We start from the raw sequence: 22,211 nt of genomic DNA, 5'->3' as shown, positions 1-22,211 counted from the left end.
TTCGAGTGAAATAAATATGTTTTGCGGGTGATTCAGATGCTTCAAAGTGGATTCAAGTCTAAAATAACCAGAAATGTGAAGTTTTGATATTTGCTATTTAATAAGTTATATTCATTCTACTCAATTAACACATACACTTAGCACAAGTCTCAATTTTTTTACAATAAGATTAATCTTAATTTACTTAATTTACCCGACATAAAAACTATTCTGCGATATTTGGTCATTAAATGTAGCAGAAAACTCACACGATTTAAAATTGACAATATTTTTTTGAAACTTTAAGTTCCGTCTCCCTACAGAGGTTGAATGTCATGGAACGCTATTCTTCACACGCAATGCCATTTCCGAGCAGTCGATTATCGTTTTACCAGGTGTTGCCTCCACAGTTCCTATCCAGGATTTCCTTGGTTTGCCTCGTGCCTTTCTGCCAGCTACTTTTCCATCCTGCACTGATTTTTGAATGGTGTTGTGGCTCCAAACGTGTCCATAATAGTTCAGGTTTCTCATGTTATCTTCCGCCAACAGTTTTCTAGTGCATCAATAAGGACCAGAATGTTTCATTTCTTTCTGGTCCGTGGTACTATCAGAATTCTGCGGTCAACCCACATATCAAAGGCATCAATTTATCTCCTTCGTTATGCTCCATGTTTCACGGGCATACATGAATGTGGACCATACGTAACATTTATCCATACACACTATCCATTGTTTTGTTGATATTTTTAAGCTAGTGAGGATTTTTCTCATTTTCATGAAGTTTGTTTTGGCAATGCGGATCCTTCTTTTCACCTCTGCAATAGATCTGCCATCTGTGATGTACTGGCTGAGGTATGTATAAGCCTGTACATGTTATACTGATTTTCTCTTTACTGTTATAATGGCTTTGGGTTTTTCTTATGCTCGTGTGAAAATCATTATTTTCGTTTTCTCTATATTAATTTTCAGTCCATAATTATTACTTATTTTGTTGGTCTCATCTTCTAGTTTCTGCAGGTCTTCTTTGTTTGTTGCCAGGAGTACCATATCATCTGCATATCTCAGTTTATTCATGTTTCTTCCATTCACAACAACGCCATGCATCATCTCTATTTCTCTGAATACAAATTCTGTATTTAAGTTGAAAAGACAAGGCGAGAGTACACACAACCTTGTCGGACATCCCGCGTGATTTCCACTGGGTCAAATATTATATTCCCGTTTCTTAGTTGGGTATATTGGGTCCAGTACAGATTTTCTAAAATGGCAGTGTCATTTTCACCACATCCATCTTTCTTAAATGATATATGTTGATTTATCCATGTTTTGTTTTCTTTCCTTCATTAAATCCAGTATCTCATCCATGGTTGTTTTGCTTCCTTTTCTTACTTTGGTAATACGACTGCATTTGCCTCTGTTATGGAAGTCTTGACAGTCTCCCAGATGTTATCAATCTTCCCAATATTCAGACTTTTCCTATCTCCCTGGTCCTCAGTATCATATCTTATCTTCCTTTTGGTTCGATTGGTATCTTGACCTTTAATCTCATCTTCATTACCGTGGGCTTATGATCAGACCCTACTCCTGCACCTGGGCGAGTTTTGTAGTTAGGGATGTTATTTTAGGGTGATGGATATGTAGGAGTGATTGTACCTTTCGGTGAGTGACAGTCGTATCCTCCGATTGTCAGGCTCCAATGGTCCACATTACATATCTAGTACATGTCTGGCTCCAATAAGTTGTCATCAAACGCAACTGCCACACCTCGGGACCTGGTCTCAACTGACCTACTAAACGACATGGGCGACAAGGATAAGTGGGAAAGCTTACCACGATATTGTAAGCTTCCTAGCAAGCCTACTAATCATCATAGGCAAGAATAGAAACGCCAAAAATTACCAAAGATAAAATTTACTTAAAGAATACACTACTACTAATAATAATAACGACGGACTTTACATTAACGATAAAATCCAAGATCATGCATAAAAAGGACTTCACATAATACAATTATTGAATTAAGGGCCCAAGACGAACCATAATACACCGAACAGTTTGTGTAATATAAACTGCTACCGGAGATAATCTAGAAACCATAATCTAGAAAACATCATCTCCAACTAAATAAAGAGATCGTGTAAATATGGATTATAACCGAATGAATTACCTGTAAATTCAGCGGTTCCCCGAGGCATTGTCTTGTACCTTATGATTTAAACGTATTTATAAATCAACAAACATTGAACCTCACAAACAAATATTATCATTAATCCATTAGAACCATTAGTCCCATGGAGCCGGAGTTTATCCTGATCTATGTTGCCTGAATCGCTTGCTAACCTTTTGATAAGACTCTAGTCTATAGCACAGTACATTCTGCCAAATCTTACAGACCACACATTTCAATCACTGCTGGGTGGACAGGGCGTCAGGAAAAAAAATCTCGACTTCACCTAGGATTGATCTCGGTCGCTTTGAATGTGAACAGCGTGCTCTGCCAACTGAGCTATCGGGACCCTCAATATTTTTCGTAAACCTATCACTTTACACCCCCACAGAGGAATAAGGCAACTTGTAACTAACAAATGGTTTGATCTAATTAGAATAAATGCAAATATTATTATTGAACGCTAAATAGAACTTTACCAATTGAATTAACGAAGGTCGGTTTTGAGTGAAAATAAAGCACCTCAACTAAATGTCAATTAAATCAGACTTTACATCAATGAGCTACAACACTGGTTTGTTTTGTGTTTTTATGCATAGTTGCAAAAACAAGGAAAAACATTCATGTATGAAGACGTTATTAACAAATCTGAGAAAACAAACATACTGCGGAAAAAGAAATACATCACTTTTAAAGGGTGAACAGAATAAAGCGAAACATCATGGATTTTTCAGTCAACTCAGTAAACTAAAGCTAACATACCGTTCCAGCAATACCTTTAAACATTTGAGCTTTTATATAGAACAATATCCACTAAAGTGCTCAAAGCGCTTTACAAAGGGACCATGACCAATAGTAACACGTGACATGTAAAAAGAGATATAACGCCTGTTAGGCGATATTACTTTTTTTTTCCTACAGAGACAACGCTGTTAGCAGCCAGGTGAGAGAATGTGAGTAAAGAGCCGTTTCCATTGTCACATACATTAGAACTGCAAATGGATAAGAATGCATTCATAATACCGCGAAATGCTTTTCACACTTTCAGCCTTGATTAACTTAAATTATAGACAGCACTAACTGGCTATTTTAGGCTTGTGATCCTGGATCCATTCATGGATTGCTGGTTGTATCCGGTTTATGAACATGCCTTCTAAAATTACAAAAGACGTGCTGATTTGATGAAATATTGTTAAGACTATGGATTTCCTTCGATCACCTGATCTCTATAGGTTCTTCGTAGCTTTGTGTTTCATAATACTATTGAGGTTTGTATTTCTTGGACTATCGGCTCCCGACGACGTGCACTTATTTGCAGGTCTGACAACCCAATTCGTTATGGACTCATTGTTGTAATGAAATCTCAAAAAATGACACATACTATTGTCTATTACAAATAAATATGTTAAACTGTGCCCATGAGTGGGTTCGGAAGTCAGACCTGACATCGTCGACTTTGGGTGTCATCTTTCTCTTTCATCGATTACTGAATATGTGCTCCTGCTATTTCCTTCATTATGTACCTCAAATATTCCCTGCCTCTAAAATATTTGTTTTCATTTCCGACAGCCCATTGGTAGAGCGCTCGCTTCAAACGCAGGTGAGAGAGGTCGATTCCGGGTAAAGTCGAGATTTCTTTTTCGAGCCCCCTTCTCCACCTAGCAATGATTGGGTAAATGGGTCTACTAGATCTGTCGGAAAATTCTTTGCGATAGACTAGTGTCCTATCAAAAGGGTAGCGATCAATTGTGACTGTCCGTTTCACGTTATAGAAACCGAGATATACTTCTGCTTCATGGGCCTAATGGCTCTGAAGGACAACTTCCCTAGTATTTTGACTCCTTATATCGCCATATTTTTTCATATCTTTTCATATTGTTATATTTTGTTTCCCAGTATTTCTTGGTTCTTTCCTGTTGATATTAGTAATGTGTCATTCCAGATTTAAGATAAACCAATTTAAGTAACAGGGAATGGCATATTTGTAAGGCAAAATCACAAACAGAATATTGTACGTACATTCCCTTGTCAGAATGTCATGAGTTATACGGATTTGCCAGAAAATTAAATTCACTGTCTCATCTAATTAAGTATACTTTTTTATTTGGAAAATTGCTGCTTTAATCTTCAACTCAAATACTTTTTAAAAAAATCTCAATCCCAATAAAATTGACCACTAACTTTGATATACCAATTTATATTCTTTAAATAAGTAAAACTGTAGAATATTTGATGGAGCTTCTACTCTATCCAGTAGTGATTGGGTAGCTGGGTCTGTTAGACTGTTAGGCGGAAAGTGATCAAACCAAAAGCTACCAAGCAATTGCTATTGCCGATTTCATCCTATAGAAACCCGGATAAATTCCGGCTCAGTAATGGCTCTTAAAGGAATACTTTGTTTAATATATAGTAAGAAAGAGTATATGAATACCAAGACAATGGGTATGGTTTGCATTTTATACTTGATTAATTGAAATTCAAAAATGTACAAAAGTTGATATGTCAAACAAATGTTGATAAGGTAATTATACTGTGATTCGTGCTTATGATTTTACTTAGTTTAGTATTAGACCTACATTTAATAAACGAACCAGTGATATTTACCGATTTCTTTTTCAAATTTACAATGAAAGTGGGTTAGATTAGTTTGAAAGATGTCGTCGGTATATGAATATATATTTCTATTTGTATACGATAAAACGAATTGAAACAATTTATGCTAATGAACACTTTGCAAATATCAATATATTAAAGTTAAAAATATTGATAAAAGAGTGTCAAAAATCTCATTTGTCTTTAACAGTGAATACTTATAATGGTACGTTATAAGAAAGGTCTTATTTTCTCTGTTGACAACTTTTTGAAAAATTATCGTTTTGATCATCAATGTTAAAAATGACATTGTTTGGATTTAGCATCCTCCAATCATGGCAAACAGTAAAGAGAAACCTAAAAATGGTTGTTTTTATTCAGGACCCTAATGATTCTCTCCTGGCATTTAACAGAGAGTTTAATAGGCTTGAAAGAGATTCGATTCGATACCATGTGGACGAGAAAATTCAACATATAATTTCTAATGGGCAGATGGTTTCTTGAGTCTTTCGGTCATTCAGTGTCGGTAACCAGGACATATGTCTATTTTCTCTCGATCAATCAAGCCAACGCAAACTACTAAAACCACAGGGTCCGCAACAGATGTTTTGGTTTCTTAACCAGTTACTGTTTATTTCATTTAGTTCTGCAATTATATATATATATATATATATATATATATATATATTATATATATATATATATATATATATATATACATACATTTATATATATATATATATATATATATATATAATTCTGGGTGATTTGATTTAAATGAAGGAACTAAATGAAGACACAAGAAACCTGCGTCAATCCCAATTTTTACAGCGTGTAAACTGAAATCAGAACTGCTTGTCATTCTTTAGATTGGATTTCGCAAAGTACTCTTCACCAGATCTTATAGACCCAGCTACTCAATCATTGTTTGGGGGAACGGATTAAATTTGAACAACACAGAACCGATTTTTCTTTCAGACGAATGCGCGCTTTTGTGTATATATTATTTTTGTGCAAATAATAACGATTGTTTTTTTTTTTTGGTATATGTTAATGTATGTGTGTGTGTGTGTGTGTGTGTGTGTTATGTGTTTGTGTGTTTGTGTCTGAGTACACTATATGTAACCAACTCTTTTTACTCAACTTTCCAATTACATTTCCCTATATTTTTTCACCAAACATCAATTATTGCATCCTACATTTCAAGACCGGTCTGTTGTTTTTATCAACAATGGTGTATAAGATTAGTCCCTCTAACAGATGGTGGTTACTATAATACAGTCTCGTCAATCACACTGACAAGACTTTTAAGAAATCAAAAAGGTGTTCGTCTATTTCCGAGTTCCTACGTAATTTCCCTCTATTTAAAAAGTCTTCAGCTGTTTTTAAGCGCAATCCACTTTGTCATTGTCGCTTATTAAACAATGTCTAATCACAGTGTAGTGAGTCTAAATTATTTTTATTGATTGAACCCTTCCATCTGTTATCTTTTAATCTCTTGGAACGCTTCATAGAATTTCCTTAATCTAAACTTCCTTGAATTTGCTCTTTTATTTCCGTGTTTAATTTTTTTCCGTGTAATTGTCTTTACATTTCATATCAGTCTCCGCTGAGCAGGAAAGTGGGGTAATAAGGATGTTTCAACATTTGAGTTTTTACTATCCATCAAAGATGATCGATAGAAATTGATGACATATTTATTGCTTTTCTCCTCACACACAAACACATACACACACACACACACACACACACACACACACACACACAAAAACCAACATTATTTATTTTATTCATGAGCATAAATTAACCAATAAAAATGGATTATATATTTTCGATCTTCTTTATCTTTGCATCATCATTATCATCATCATCATCATCATCTTCATCATCATCATCAGCAGCAGCAGCATCATCCTATTCACTGTTGTCATAATCATCGTCGTTGTTATTATTATCACCATCTTCGTCGTCGTGGCAGTCATCAATATCATCATCAACATCATTATCAGCATCATCACCATCACTATTAAATATCTTCATTGTCGTTATCATAGTGAACAACAAAAACAACTGCAACAATAATAAAAATAATAATGATGATGATAATAATAATAATAATAATATAATAATAATAATAATAATAATAATAATAATAATAATAATAATAATAATAATAATAATAATAATAATGATACTAATAATAATAATAATAATAATAATAATAATAATAATAATAATAATAATAATAATAATAATAATAATAATAATAATAATAATAATAATATCAATAATATTGATAATAATAAGATTAATTCTATAGCGCTTTATGTCAAAACCTCAAAGCACATGAAAGAATACATGTTTCTAGTCATACAACATTTTTTAATCAATGCAGTTATGTAGGACAAGGTACAGCAAAAATCAAGGATAATTTGGTTAAAAGAAATGTCTTACGACGTTTCTCGGAGACACCAACACTGTCAGGTATTCTAACGGACTAGGGAAAGGAATTCCAAAATATGGAGCCAAATTTAGAAAAGGGATCTATTTCGAAAAATGTTTAGGGTACAACTAACATTTTTGAGTAAGGCTGAAAAAATCTCTTGAATTTAAAGAAGCGCAAAGGACTGAACTACATGAAAACAGATGAGAGCAGTTTTGTACTCAATTCTGGCTACAGTAGTAGTTGCAGTAGTAGTAGTAGTAGTAGTTTATAGTAAGTAGTAGTAGTAGTAGAGTATAGTAGTATATATGTAGTAGTGTAGTTAGTATATAGTAGTAGTAGTAGTAGTGTAGTAGTAGTAGGTAGTAGTAGTAGTATAGTAGTAGTGTAGTAGTAGTAGTAGTAGTAGTAGTAGTAGTAGTGTAGTAGTAGTAGTATAGTAGTAGTGAGTAGTAGTAGTAGTAGTAGTATGTAGTAGTAGTAGTAGTAGTAGTAGTAGTAGTAGTAGTAGTAGTAGTAGTGTAGTATGTAGTAGAGTAGTAGTAGTAGTAGTAGTTAGTAGTAGTAGTAGTAAGTAGTAGTAGTAGTAGTAGTAGTAAGTAGTTAAGTGTTAGTAGTTAGTATAGTAGTAGTAGTATGTAGTAGAAAGGTAGTAGTAGTAGTAGTAGTAGTATAGTAGTAGTAGTAGTTTATATGTGTAGTAGTAGTAGTAGTAGTAGTAGTATAGTAGTAGTAGTAAGTAGTAGTAGTAGTAGTAGTAGTTAGTAGTAGTAGTAGTAGTAGTAGTAGTAGTAGTAGTAGAGTAATTGTAGTAGTAGTAGTAGTAGTAGTAGTAGTAGTAGTAGTAGTAGTAGTAGTATGTAGTAGTAGTAGTATAGTAGTAGTAGATAGTAGTTAGTAGTAGTAGTTAGTAGTAGTAGTAGTAGTAGTAGTAGTAGTAGTAGTAGTAGTAGTAGTAGTAGTAGTAGTAGTAGTAGTAGTAGTAGTAGTAGTAGTAGTAGTAGTAGTAGTAGGAATATTGTCTTGACACTGTATAATTCCTTTGTGTAGGACGTCATCACTGATATAGTACTGATGTTTACAAAAATAAGAGAAGCCGTATGTCCTGTCTCACTACATGGGACGAACTGGAGAGACGCTTGCGGATTGTCATTCAAAATGATGGTGGTCACTTGGAGCTTTAAATCGGACGGGGTTGCAAACACACACACACACACACACACACATACATACATACACACACACGCACACATACATACACATATAATCACAAGTAAGATATCAGAAGAAGAAAATTTTTAAAATAAATTTGGATAATTATGTTGAAAACCAAATTGATGTCGTTGCGCCTCTGTTCTTGAGTTATCTAAGCCTGAAATCTCTCAGTGATTAAAAACAAACACACTGTAAGTCACGATTTATTTCGAAACTCCCATTCTCTACACATGACATCATAACTAATCTACCAAAAGGCGCATAATCAAAACTTAGATAAATTCTGCACCTATCGCAAAAAAAAAAAAAAAACAAAAAAAAACCGTATGATGAAATCTTACATAGCTTTGGAGTTATTAAAACTTGATGCCAATATATCATTTTTTTGAAAATCACTAGTAGCAGTATTGGCAGTAGTCGTAGTATTGTTAATATTGTTGTACTTGATTTATAGTTGTTGTTTTTTTATCACCATTATGGCACCACACTATTATATCTTGATTTATTGGTGCAGCTTGTCGTTACAATTTCAATGAAAGACAAATGTTTTTAATTTCCTCGCTTTCTTTTTACTCTTCAGATTACTCATTAATTATATGAGCGTGCTTCTAAAGCTGGTGAAAAAAATATGATGTTCATCATATCCTGTTTTGTGTGCACAAGTTCCAGCCACTTGACAACATGCCAGGAAGTTTGTATGACGGAGACTGATATATATTGATTGTTTGTGATGTCAAGTTGGACAATTAAATATTCCATGCGTGGCGGGGCAAAGGAATATCACAAACTGTGGACCTTATTATATGTTCACTGTCACCTCTCTCTCTCTCTCTCTCTCTCTCTCTCTCTCTCTCTCTCTCTCTCTCTCTCTCTCTATCTATCTATCTATCTATCTATATATCTCTCTCTTTCTTTCTTTCTCTCTCTCTCTCTTTCTTTCTATCTCCATCCCACTGTCTCTCTCTATATATATCCATATCTTCTATCTCTTTCATTGTGTCTCTATAGTTAAATCTTCCCATCTCTCTCTCTCTATCTCTCTCTCTCTCTCTATTTCTTTCTATCTCTCTCTCTCTCTCTCTCTCTCTCTATATATATATATATATATATATATATATATATATATATATCCATATCTTCTATCTCTTTCACTGTGTCTCTATCGTTTAATCTTTCCGTCTCTCTCTCTCTCTCTCTCTCTCTCTCTCTCTCTCTCTCATTGTCTCTCTGTGCCGCCTTATTTTTTTCTTTTTTTTCCACCCCCCCCCCACTCTCTGTTTTTATATCTCCTTTCATATGTATATATATATATATATATATATATATATATATATATATATATATTGTGATGTGTGTGCGGGCTATCTGGCTCTGATACTATATGCATTATCGATATAATATCAATATAATATATATATATATATATATATATATATATAATTATATATATATATATATATATATATATATAATATAATACGGAGATATAAAACCAGGGAGAGAGGGGAAGAAAATCAGAGATGGAAAGAAAAAAAGAGACAGAAAGAGAAATAAAGCGACACAGAGAGGTAGGGAGAGAGAGAGAGAGAGAGAGAGAGAGAGCGAAAGAGAGAGAGAGAGAGAGAGAGAGAGCGAAAGAGAGAGAGAGAGAGAGATGGAATAATTTAACGATAGAGACAGAGAAAGAGATAGATATATGAATGAATAGAGAGTGACAGTTGGATATGTATATATATATCCTTTCTTTGAAAAATATAGCATTGTGGAGAACATTGTGCTTATTTGAGTCAATAAAAAAATGATACGGCGCACAACTCTACTGAAAGATTTGAAAATTAGAAATGTATTTTTAACAGATTGATAAACAGATAACTTGATTCCTTTTATAATTTAAAGTCAGTTTGGAAGTACGTTGAGTCACACAGATATCATAAAATACGTACAGACGACACTAAAACACTCTCAAAATTAACCAATTGCGTCACTGTAAAAAGTTGTCAGTTTGGGTTATCTATTTATGACATCAAGTATTATTATTACTTCCGTTGTGTTGTTGATTTAGCGGTGATCAGTATTGTTATGTAGTAGTATGTTTTAATTGCGTGTATGTTTGTATGTGTGCGTGTGTGTGTGTTTGTGTGTGTTGTGTGTGTTGTTGGCATTTTTCAGCAAATCGTGGCATTCATAGTGATATTATTCACTTGGTCACATGAAGGTATTCAGATTTACACAAATTTTAAACAAGTTTCAGCGATTAACAACGTCAACTAATAATACTGCTGATATTACGGTCGTTTTTTTGCCATCGATGTGATAATTATTGCCCTGGGAAATATTTGATTAAACGTTGTCGGCAAACTGTCAATTGTATCTGTCTAGCTTCAAGCCCGAACAAACCAAAAGTAGACACATTCGGGGACTTGATATTTTTCGCGTCTGCTTCAGATTTTCATTTGACCTCACATAAGTTAGGTAAAGGGAAGATATTCCGAAAGCTCCTACATCCCCAGTATTCTTTCAATTTGTATTTTCACCGTTGATATTTTGTCAGGCTTTATTTATTCAATTTGTCACCATATAGATTTGTGAGGATTTTTTTTTCTATTAGGGTTAGTCATAAGCCTTAGTAAAGGTGCTAGGGGGGAGACATTCCGAAAGCTCCTACATCCCCAGTATTCTTTCACTTTGTTTTTTCACCGTAGATCTTTTGTCAGGCGGGTAATTTATTAAATTTGTCATCATAAAGAAGCATTTTAAAAACTCTAGAACAAACCTTGATAGATTTGTGAAATTTTAAAATTTCCTAATTTGACCATTGTTTTGATTCTCGGCCGCCATTTTGATTTATGAAGTATTGAAAGGTAGTGCAAAGCAGTCCGAGGGTATTTTTTCTATTAGGGTTAGTCATAATGCTAGGGTGTTTATTTTCCTATTAGGGTTAGTTAAAGGTAGTCTAGGTTTTACTTTTCTTGGGGTTAGTTGAGGGAATATTATTTAAGTGTTTCCCTTTGTAGGCGCTTTCGGAAGGCCTCCCAAGTCAAGCGTGGTAAAGACTTGTGGCTTATTGATATTGACATCTACTGACAGATAAACTAAAATCATGAAGCATCAATCAAATAAAGCATGACAGCGACGACAAGCACATCGATTAAAGTGTGCATCTAATCGTAACCAAGCTAATCAAGCAATATCGAATGAAAATAGTTCTTTCCCCGCGAAATTGCGGGCTTTTTACTAGTATATATATATATATATATATATATATATATATATATATATATATATATATGTGTGTGTGCGTGTTTGTGTGTGTGCTTGCATATCTGTGTATGTATATGTATGTATGTGTGTATGTAAATACCCTCAAATAACCTCCTAGCACATCAACTCAATCCACATACTATAATAAAATAAGTCCTTCATGAACGACCCATATTAAATGGCCTCAATTGTTGACCGTGTTGTCCAATACTCAACTATCATGAAAATTGCAACGTCAGTCGTTCTGCCAATTTCGTTATCAGGCATTCATTTCTGTGTCCCATCCGATCACTTTCGTTATTAATTCTGACCACTGTACCTTATCCAATCATAACATTTAGCTTTATTCGTGTACAAGGATTACCTTATTATACTTTCATTGACCTTTTTTGTGCAATGTAGCCTATGTTGTAACGGTTGACAACACAATTGATGGTTCCTCTGTGACCTCTTGCTGCTATGCCTGTCAAAATATTGACATGGATGCCTATTAACTATTATTTTATAGATAGAACGAAGATGACGTCGCTTAGGCCTTTGTTATTGTTGTTTGCCTCCCATGTTTGTGAGCAATTCTCACTAAACTGCATTAACCAGACTATAAAGAAAAAGATTACACATAGTTTTGTGTGTTGGTCCGTTATACTTCCGGATGGCAATGTTATGAATTTCTTAGACAAGCGCATACTATATATAGATAGTTCGAAGTTGATGCCACTCAGGTCTTTGTTATTGTTTTTTTTTGTTGTTGTTTTTTTGTTTTTTGTTTTTTTTACCATCCGCGTTTATGAGTAATTCTCACTAAACTGCATTAAACAGACTTTAAAACTTCATAGTTACACACAGTGCTGTGTGTTTGTCCGTTATACTTCCGGATGGCAATGTTGTGAGCTTCTTAGCCAAGGGCATACTATCTATAGATAGAACAAAATTGACTTCACTCAGGTCTTTGTTATTGTTTTTTTTTTGTGTTTTTTTTTGTTGCCATCCATCTTTATGAGTAATTCTCACTAAACTGTAATAACCAGACTATAAACACATCTTGTGTGTTGATCCGTTGTATTTTCGGATGGTAATGTTGTGAGCTTCTTAACAAAGCGCATTGTATATTAGTTTGAGCCTTCAGTTCTTCAATCAACAAGCGGTGGGGAGGGAGGCCAAGGAAAAGTTGATCTCAAGACATAGACTGGATGAGGAGAACAACAAATGAGTCCGATCATATGGTACAGTTAAAAACCAGAAAGGGGCTCCATCGGGCTGTCTGGGAGGCAATGTCCAGCAATGGTCCGACCTATAATAGAAGAAGAATATACATATATATTTAAAACAGAAGAGGAATATACATATATCCGTTAGGGGAATGCATAGGATAGCCAACATACTGTATCATGTTTGAACGTGACTGGAATTCAAAGGACTTGCCAAATCAATGTATGAATGTGGTTTAAAACAGAGGTGCACTGCGGGTTACTTTGGACGATAGGAACAGATTTACAGCTTACAACATGTTTACAAGGGTATCTTCTGCAGATTTGCCTTAGAGCCCATGTGCCAATATATCAAATGATTTACCCGGGCACATGGTCATAGCAACAAGGATTTCAACTCTTGTAATATTCCAAACAACAAGGATGTCAACGAGTAGACACCTCTAGCCTACTGAGGAAAACAGAAGACCGAACGGATAGGCATAGAAAGCTGCCATCATGTCGAGTTAAATGATGAGAGTAAAACTGAATCATATAAAAGATACAACACAAAGTCAACGACATTTCGGTCTTTAGTCTTCTTCGGGTGAACGTAGATAAGAAAAGGATGTATATTATATTACACTTGCATACTGGTTGTAAATGAGAAAAAGGGGGTAACATTAGAAAAAACATTATAGGTAAACAAATTGTGTGTGTATGTGTGTGTGTGTGTGTGTTAAAGACGGAAAAGTCGTTTACTGTGTGTTGTTTCTTTTATATGAGTCATTATTACTCCCTTTATTTTACTATACATTTTATTGACTCATTTTAGGCACTTCTAGATTTTGGTATTACCATCATGTCTCTCCAGCTACTCTCTTGGTCGTCAGAAGAATAAGGTGATATGAGAGGACTCCTTTTTCCATATCAAAATCGGGTAAAAACCAGAAACTATGGCCCGACAGATTGATGACGTATTACGCAATAAAGGTATTCATCCATTAATGGCGTAGAGTATAATATTTTGATCTAGACATCAATTACCAATGATCCAGAAATTAACAATGATAAATAGCAGAATTATCTCATGATAGTCCATTACTGTTACTCCAGTAGTAGAGTCATACGTTCGAAATTACCAGCAAATGGATAAAGTAAAACAACTAGATTGGGAAAACACATCATCAATAAAAATCTTGTTTCAATAGAAAAAACTTAACTTACAGAATACGGATTAAATCAATTTCTTTTAAAAGTGACTATAAGAAAATAATATGTCATCAACTAAAACAGGTATAAGTCAGTCTGGATAAAAATTAATCTACGAGCAGGATGACCTATCGCCTCAAAATGGCATTATGCCGAGAGGAACACGATGCCAACAAGAGGGTTCTAACTTTAAATAACCAAAAAATTGATTTGTTTTATCTCTAGGAGAAACAATGTCACATTTGCGAAGTCCCAGGCTTGAAAGTTTTTGCCAATATGAGGATTTATATTTTTAGGACTCCTTTTCTGGCCCAAGTTTTCAAAACGTGTCTTTCCAGAATGCGACAGTTAACTTGTTAATCATTGATTAGACAGGCGAACAAGATGACAGTCAGGCAAACTGATTACTCATTTTAATATTTGATCCGTGCGAAAGTGTACATATATGCAGATCTGGCGTCCGAACTCAATTATGGGCCTAGTTTAACATCATTCTAATGGACTATATTTTGCGTCATATTTTGAGATTTCTATTACGAATGATCGTACAATGATGGGTCCATAATGAATTGGGATATCAGACCTGCAGATAAGTGCATATCGATCCGTACTCTTAATCCGGTCAGTCAAAATTAGTCAAGATGCAAGGTGACATTGGTCACCATACATCACTTGTCTCACGTACTTGAATTTGTTGAAGTGTTCATTACAAAAAATAGTTATAATGATAAATTCTTCTTCTTCTTCTTCTTCTTCTTCTTCTTCTTCTTCTTCTTCTTCTTCTTCTTCTTCTTCTTCTTCTTCTTCTTCTTCTTCTTCTTCTTCTTCTTCTTCTTCTTCTTCTTCTTCTTCTTCTCCTTCTTCTTCCTCTTCTTGTTTTGCTTCTTTTATTATTATTATTATTATTATTATTATTATTATTATTATTATTATTATTATTATTATTATTATTATTATTATTATTATTATTATTATTATTATTATTATTATTATTATCATCATCATCATCATATAAATATTATTAGTATCATTTATATTATCAATTGCCTTACGATGCATGAAAGTTACACAGAGCATTTACATGTTTTTAGAACATTTTAAACGATACGATACGATGTATTGTTCAAAGCTATACTTCCATTTCTGAAAATTTGATTTTTAAATGGAATAACTTCGTTATGGATAAATTTTCTTTTATTTCTAAACTCTTGATATAAGATGGCATTAGCAATGGATTGGTAAATGACATAAAATGATTCAATTAGTTTAAGGACGCGATCTTGTTAGATTGGACTCTCAATCCGGGAGAGAGGGTTGAAGGGACAGAATAGAGAGAGAGAGAGAGAGAGAGAGAGAGATAGATAGATAGATAGATAGAGAGAGAGAAGAGAGAGAGAGAGAGGACCACAGGTAAAAAAATTAAAACGAAAAAAAAAAAAGAAAAACATTTTAAAAATAGGAAAATAATGAAAAGATCAATTTTAAAGAGATAAAAATGGGGTTGTGTTTGACTGAGAAAAAAAAAAAGAAATAAAAAAAAAATATTTAAAAGAGTATTTTGTTTAAATAAAACAAAAAAGAAGGAAAATAACGTTGAAAATGGAGATGGTTTTTGGATATGCTCTTCAGTCAACTGAATTCGCTGCTGTAGGAGAAATCGCCTTGAAAACCGTTGAGGATTGCGGGTCTTGTCGCCAAATCAGTGGCAGACGCTGATATTTGTATAGGTTACTCGGACGTAACAGAAGTAAATGGTCGCATACTTGCATTAGCTTAGAAGATAGATAGATAGATAGATAGATAGATAGATAGATAGATAGATAGATAGATAGATAGAGAAATGTAGCAATGTTAAATTGTGCGTCGTTTTTTCTTCCTCTTTCAAGTATCTAATATTGTAATATGGATAGAAGTTGGTAGCGTATTGGGAATAGAATTGGACTTTTTCATAAAGGATCCTGATTTCAGACCAAGCGGAGAATTCGGAATATGTACAGAGAAATACAGGCTATTCCGAACAAACACTCATCTATTTTAGTTATAAAATGTTAAGTCAACTCATAGCATCACAGCATAATACTACTACGATTACTACTACTACTACTACTACTACTACTACTACTACTACTACTACTACTACTACTACTACTACTACTACTATTACTACTACTACTACTACTTCTTCTACTACTACTACTACTACTACTACTACTACTACTACTTCTACCATAATACTACTGCTACTGCTACAACAACAACAACAACAACAACTACTACTACTACTACTGCTACTACCACTACTACTACTACTACTACTACTACTACTACTACTACTACTACTACTACTACTACCACTAATACTACTACTACAACCACTACTACAACAACTACTACAATTCCTGCTGCTGCTGCTGCTGTTATTCCTTTTGCTGTTTCTGCCACAAGTACTGCGACTACATCTATCAACAAACACATCAATAACGATATACCCTTTTAATAAGAAATTATCAGAAAACAAATTCAACCACACAAATAGAGCATTTCTGTAATAGCAAAGCCACATAATAATTATTATCAATAATTTGTTTAGATATGTTGTTATTAGTTTACTGCTGATTTTTCTTCAGCTAGGTAAAATCCATCTCTTGTTGTAAAATTACTGGTTGTTGGACCGAAAGGCATAAATGCTTTTCGATATTAAGAGGTTTTAAACCAGAATCCTTTTTGAAACAGTCCAATTCTACTCCCGATTCGTTACGAACTCCCAACCATATTACAATATTGTTTGAAAGAAATATTCGTCCATAGTGGTCCGCATCCTTATCTCCATCAATCTCTCCAACACGGATAGTGACAGACACACAGACTGCCCTAATCTCTCAGGGATTATCAAGTTGTCAACAACAGAAAAGATGGTCTGAGGCTCGAGGAAACAGTTGATGATGAATAGGTATGATACTATTTGTCGCTTGGCAGTGGTTCCAGTCTTGGAAGTGGTAAGACCACATGAGTCGTATACCGTACTCTGTAGCGCGGCTAAAAAGCCAAGTTTAAGTTATTTTCTCTTTTCATTTTAAAGTATTCTTGGCAAATCCCTCAACCTGGGATATCCCAAGGTTACTCTTATATCAATCAGTAAAAAATATTCTTACAATTATTCGGTAATCCTGTGCTCGTTGGCAAATATTTAACATGGGCAGTACAGTACAATATTAGCACCCATTAATGTTTTATTTTATCAAAAGAGTATTATAGTTCCTAATCACTAAATATTATTGGGAATCAAGTGATAACAAGAGAAGTGACAAATCACAATATCTCTCTCTCTCTCTCTCTCTCTCTCCCTCTCTCTCTCTCTCTCTCTCTCTCTCCCTCTCTCTCTCTCTCTCTCTCTCTCCCTCTCTCTCTCTCTCTCTTAGAAAAAGAAACTATGTTTATCGCTATATTTAATCCTTACATACTATGCATTGTCCTGCTCAACCTGTTAAACTTAATTTTGATTCGATTGTTTGATTTCATTGAGACAGGCTAAGGCCTATCCGATAAACATTTTAAAGTTCGAACTTCTCTCATCTGTCTCTGTATGGAATTATATTTTCTATCTTGATATTAAAAACTTGACCCCAAATATACATTGCAATAAATTGATTCCGTAATCCATTTGGTCCAAAATAATTGTTGAAACACTTGTAGACATCTAGATTCTGATGCAGTATTTTAAAAGTTAATACACACATAACATAGTCGAATAGCATGTCAGTCAAATTTTCTTAGTTTTAGCTATCGCCTTCCCCGTATTATATTATGTTATTGATGTGTCTTTCAAATTGAAATAAAGCATAGGCTATTATGGTTAATCATTCTAATTTAAACCTCATGTTTATTCATTGCGTTTCGCAAGGATATTCTTCTTACTTATGTCAAATAACTCTATTGTATTAGATTTCTGGCAGGAATTCAGGAATATCACATCTTCATAAATAAACAACAATTTCTCTAATTCGGGGACGGGTAATTCGTTTTGTCGAACAATACCAAACTTGAAATATGACTTGTTTGTTATAATAATATTATAGCTGAATCAATTGAGTCGGTTAAATTCGTGTCAACCCTACTTCTTTTGCCCTCTTTTACCTAACCGTTGTATTAGCCTGGAGTTTCTAATCCAATGCTGTTAGCACAACCTTCGTAACCAGAGATTCTTTGAAGCCATTTGAGTATTTATGATACAAACAGAAGCGTTCACAAATAAAGATCTTGATTTTTTTTGGTGAAATATTAAAACAGTCATTTATGCCTTTTATGTAAATAATATACTGATTGTCTACATTTGTCAATCATATTAATCATAGAGTAATAATTAGTTATCGAACTATTCTATTTTACTTCATACATTACTCCAACAAAAACATGGTTGGGGGCTTGCTGAAGCATGGGGTCGTAAAAATGCTAACGAATAGACGCTTAGGGGTGGAAACCATAACAATAAACAAACGAACAATGAAATGAAATATATAACAAAATGTTTGCGAGAATTGTAGCGTGTGTATCCCTGGTAGTTGGAGTTATGAATCCTGGCTATAATCACAGTGCTGTGTTGTCTCACTCATGTTGTTCATTTTCAGACAATGATTGTCAAAGCCCAAGTAACAGTGTCCTAAACCATATTAAGAACCCCGGATGACACCACCTTTTAAGGCTTAACAAACAAAAAATATATAAATAAAAGTATTCATAGAGAGGAAATGATTAATTGATCAAGGGTTTTAAGATTTTGAAAATATTTTTAAAAATAAAACAACTTGTTTAAAAGACGAAAAGGTTGAGCAAGGCTTAAGCTACTCTATATTTGACCACCACTTTATGGATGGCAGATTAGAATGTAATGAACACAATAATAACAATACGTTTCAAATGAATAAAAGAATGCTTCTCTCACATAGATCTAGTTTATAAATAAATATTGGCATAATACTAAAGACTATCTAACAGGGGCCTCGGGGGCCATGAGGTCTATGGAGCCAGGTGAGGAAACGGACAATAACAAATGATTGCTACCTTAGGATAGGACGCTTGTCTATCTGTATGTACTTTCCGCCAGATTTCACAGACTTAGCAACCCAATCACTGCCTGATGGACAAGGGGTGTCAGAAAAACAATCTTGGCTTAAACCGGGATCGAACTCGGTCCCTTTGCGTATGAAACAAGTGCTCTTCAACTGAGATATTTGGACTCCTTGCTTTAAATTAGACATTATGAAAATAGCAGCCAAGCAACACCATATATTGATAGAAGCTGGCCATGGGCAAGTCTTAATGAAATGATTTATTGTATCACATATTTGACCTGCCCAAAATTTTCTTGCCAACATTCTTAAAGGTGACTTATAGACATACCAAGGACTAATTTTATTACACTTTGAATGGAACATTTTCTCTTTGGTGATTCTTATCTTAATACTATACGACAGTTATATATAAAAGTAAAGCGATCAATAATAATAATGATTATCAGTGTATGGAAATTGTGTTTTCATTACCAGTTGCTTTAAATTCTCTGTAGAACTTCACATAAAAACGGGATCCAAGGTCTTCTAAGACGCATTATCTTATTGTGAGCGTTTATATTGTATCTGATGAAAGTATGTGGATGTTTCCATTTAATAACTAAGACAGACAACTTAAGGCACTGATTTAACAATTGAAACTGGTGAGGAAATGTCAATATGGAGCCTTTTCCAAGGACTCAATTTTGCACCACCCACAAGAGAACCCGGGACCGTGAGGTCATATCACTCGTTCACAACCCAGATAGATATCTTATGGTCAGGAAATAGCTTATTTATACTTAAACATTGACTCTGTCTCTTTTGCATATTTCTATTTACTCAGTAAAGTATTTTCCCCCTGAAAATTATCATAATTTAAAGCCATTCTATTTACTCAAGTTTGTGGGAGGATTAATATTCATTGCTTTATATTACTCTGCCCAAGCGTTTATTATCGATACGAAATTCATTCATCATCTTCTTACAAGATCAAAAATATAGATATCATATGCTACGCAAAATTTATTTTGTCGGAGGGGTATATCTACTCTATAATTGTTCATGAATGTTTACAAATAAACAGGTATCCTTTAGCTCAGTCGGTAGAGCATTTGGGTCTTGAACATGGGTTTTTATCCCTATCTTATATTTCCACAGTGTATAAGTTTTTAAATTTAAAAAAAAATAAAATAAAATTGAGCTTTATATAGAGCAATATCCACTAAATGTGCTCAAAGTGCTTTACAAGGGGTCCCTGGTCAAAAGGCGGCATTTAACATGTAGGACGGGACATGCCGCCTGTTTGGCGATATTACAATTTTTCGGATAAAGACAACACTGTTAACGGCCAGGTACTCATTTTACACCTGAGTACGGTGATAGAAAGTGAGTAAAGAGCCTTTTCCAAGGGCTCAACTATGCGCCGAGCGCGAGGCTCGAACCCAGGACCTTCCGATCCGAAAGCGAGTGTCATACCACAAGACCACATAGCCACACTACCCTGAAAACAAAGAACACTGTATTCCTTTTGATAAATCAACATGATTTATTTACTGGGAAGAGAGGGCATGGGGCCATTGTGTAGCTAAACTGATAGTCCGCCCTATTGTTGCACAATTAAACCAGTAAAGATTTAGCACAGAAATCCAGTTTACACTTTAATAGGTGTTAGAAAATGAATGGTTTCAAATCTAGTTGAAACGAATGTCTTGACCACATGACATAGTAATTTAGAAATTGCTGGTGAATAAAGCACAGGATGACACAGATTGGAAGGGGGAAAATACATGAGATTTTATTCACAGCAATATTCATTTACTGTGGTCAATGCGCTTTACAATGGGTCACAAGCCAACAATAAAACTTAACATGTGGGACCCCTATTTGGCTGTATAGAGCGATTGTATTTTATTCGATAGAGACAACGCTGTCAACAGCTAGGTACTCAGTTAACACCTGAGTTTATGTGAGAAATTGTGAATTAGCCTTTTCCAGGGATTCAACTTTGAACCGCCCCATAGGGGGACTCAAACTAGAGACCTGCAGGTTGGAAAGCGACTGTAATACCACTAAACCACAAAGGCGTCCGCTGTGTGTCTTCTGCATCCCGCAAGCTCCCCCTGCTCTAGTAACTGTCAAGTCATGGGGTTCAGTCAGCTAGTGGCCTAGTTTTACTTGATTTAAAATCATTTGTATTATCTCAAGAACAATTAAAACCTTTTTAAAAAAATGTGTATGTTCGTGTGTGTGTGTGTGTGTGTGTGTATGTGTGTGTGTGTATGTATGTGTGTGTGTGTGTTAGTGGGGGGGGGGGGGGGGGGAATCGGAGGTTTTGTAAAAGTTTTATAAACATCCCTATCAGTTCAATCAATTTTGTGGCTAATGATAAAGAGGGTCCTGGAACTATCGCTCATTATGGATTTACATTGGTTTGATACTAAAACTAAACCCGTCTGATTACTTTAGATTACCTACTATGTTTGATTTATTTTTAGCTCAGTGCTTTCATCACCGCCAGTTATCAGTAATCATAAGTCTTTATACAAAGAAGCTTGTTGGATTGGATTTTGTAATACATGTGGAATATATATGTGAAATGTGTCTTATCTAGATTTTGTCTAAATTTAAAGTTAAATCAAGAGGCATTAATTTTTCATAGTTTATTCGAGTTGGCTATTGTGACCAAAAAGTTAATACAGTAAAACTTAAGCAAATGAGTTCACAAGACAACAGATTTAACTAGATAAATAAAAGTCCAGGATTCATTTATGTGCTGATCAATATGAGTAATGCAATCTTGTCTTCGACGAAACCTCTGATAAAATGAGACATGACACGACGGTTTAAACAGCCTTGTTATATATCAAGTCCAGGTTCATTGTGTTTTCTAATAATAATAATAATAATAATAATAATAATAATAATAATAATAATAATAATAATAATAATAAATGGCATTTATATAGCGCTTTACCCCGTTGTCACAGGCTCTAAGCCTTCAGATTATCTCGATTTGATAGTTTGAAACATGTTTCTGGCAATCTAAATCAAGTTAATTAAAATCATCCTATATCATCACTTGATTTCAAATTGTATGGTAAGTTAGT

Source organism: Berghia stephanieae, chromosome 2, assembly GCF_034508935.2.
Source record: "Berghia stephanieae isolate SIO BIC M18660-M18661 chromosome 2, UCSD_Bste_1.3, whole genome shotgun sequence".
Lineage (NCBI taxonomy): Eukaryota > Metazoa > Mollusca > Gastropoda > Nudibranchia > Aeolidiidae > Berghia > Berghia stephanieae.
Note: the sequence above shows the minus strand (reverse complement) of the source record.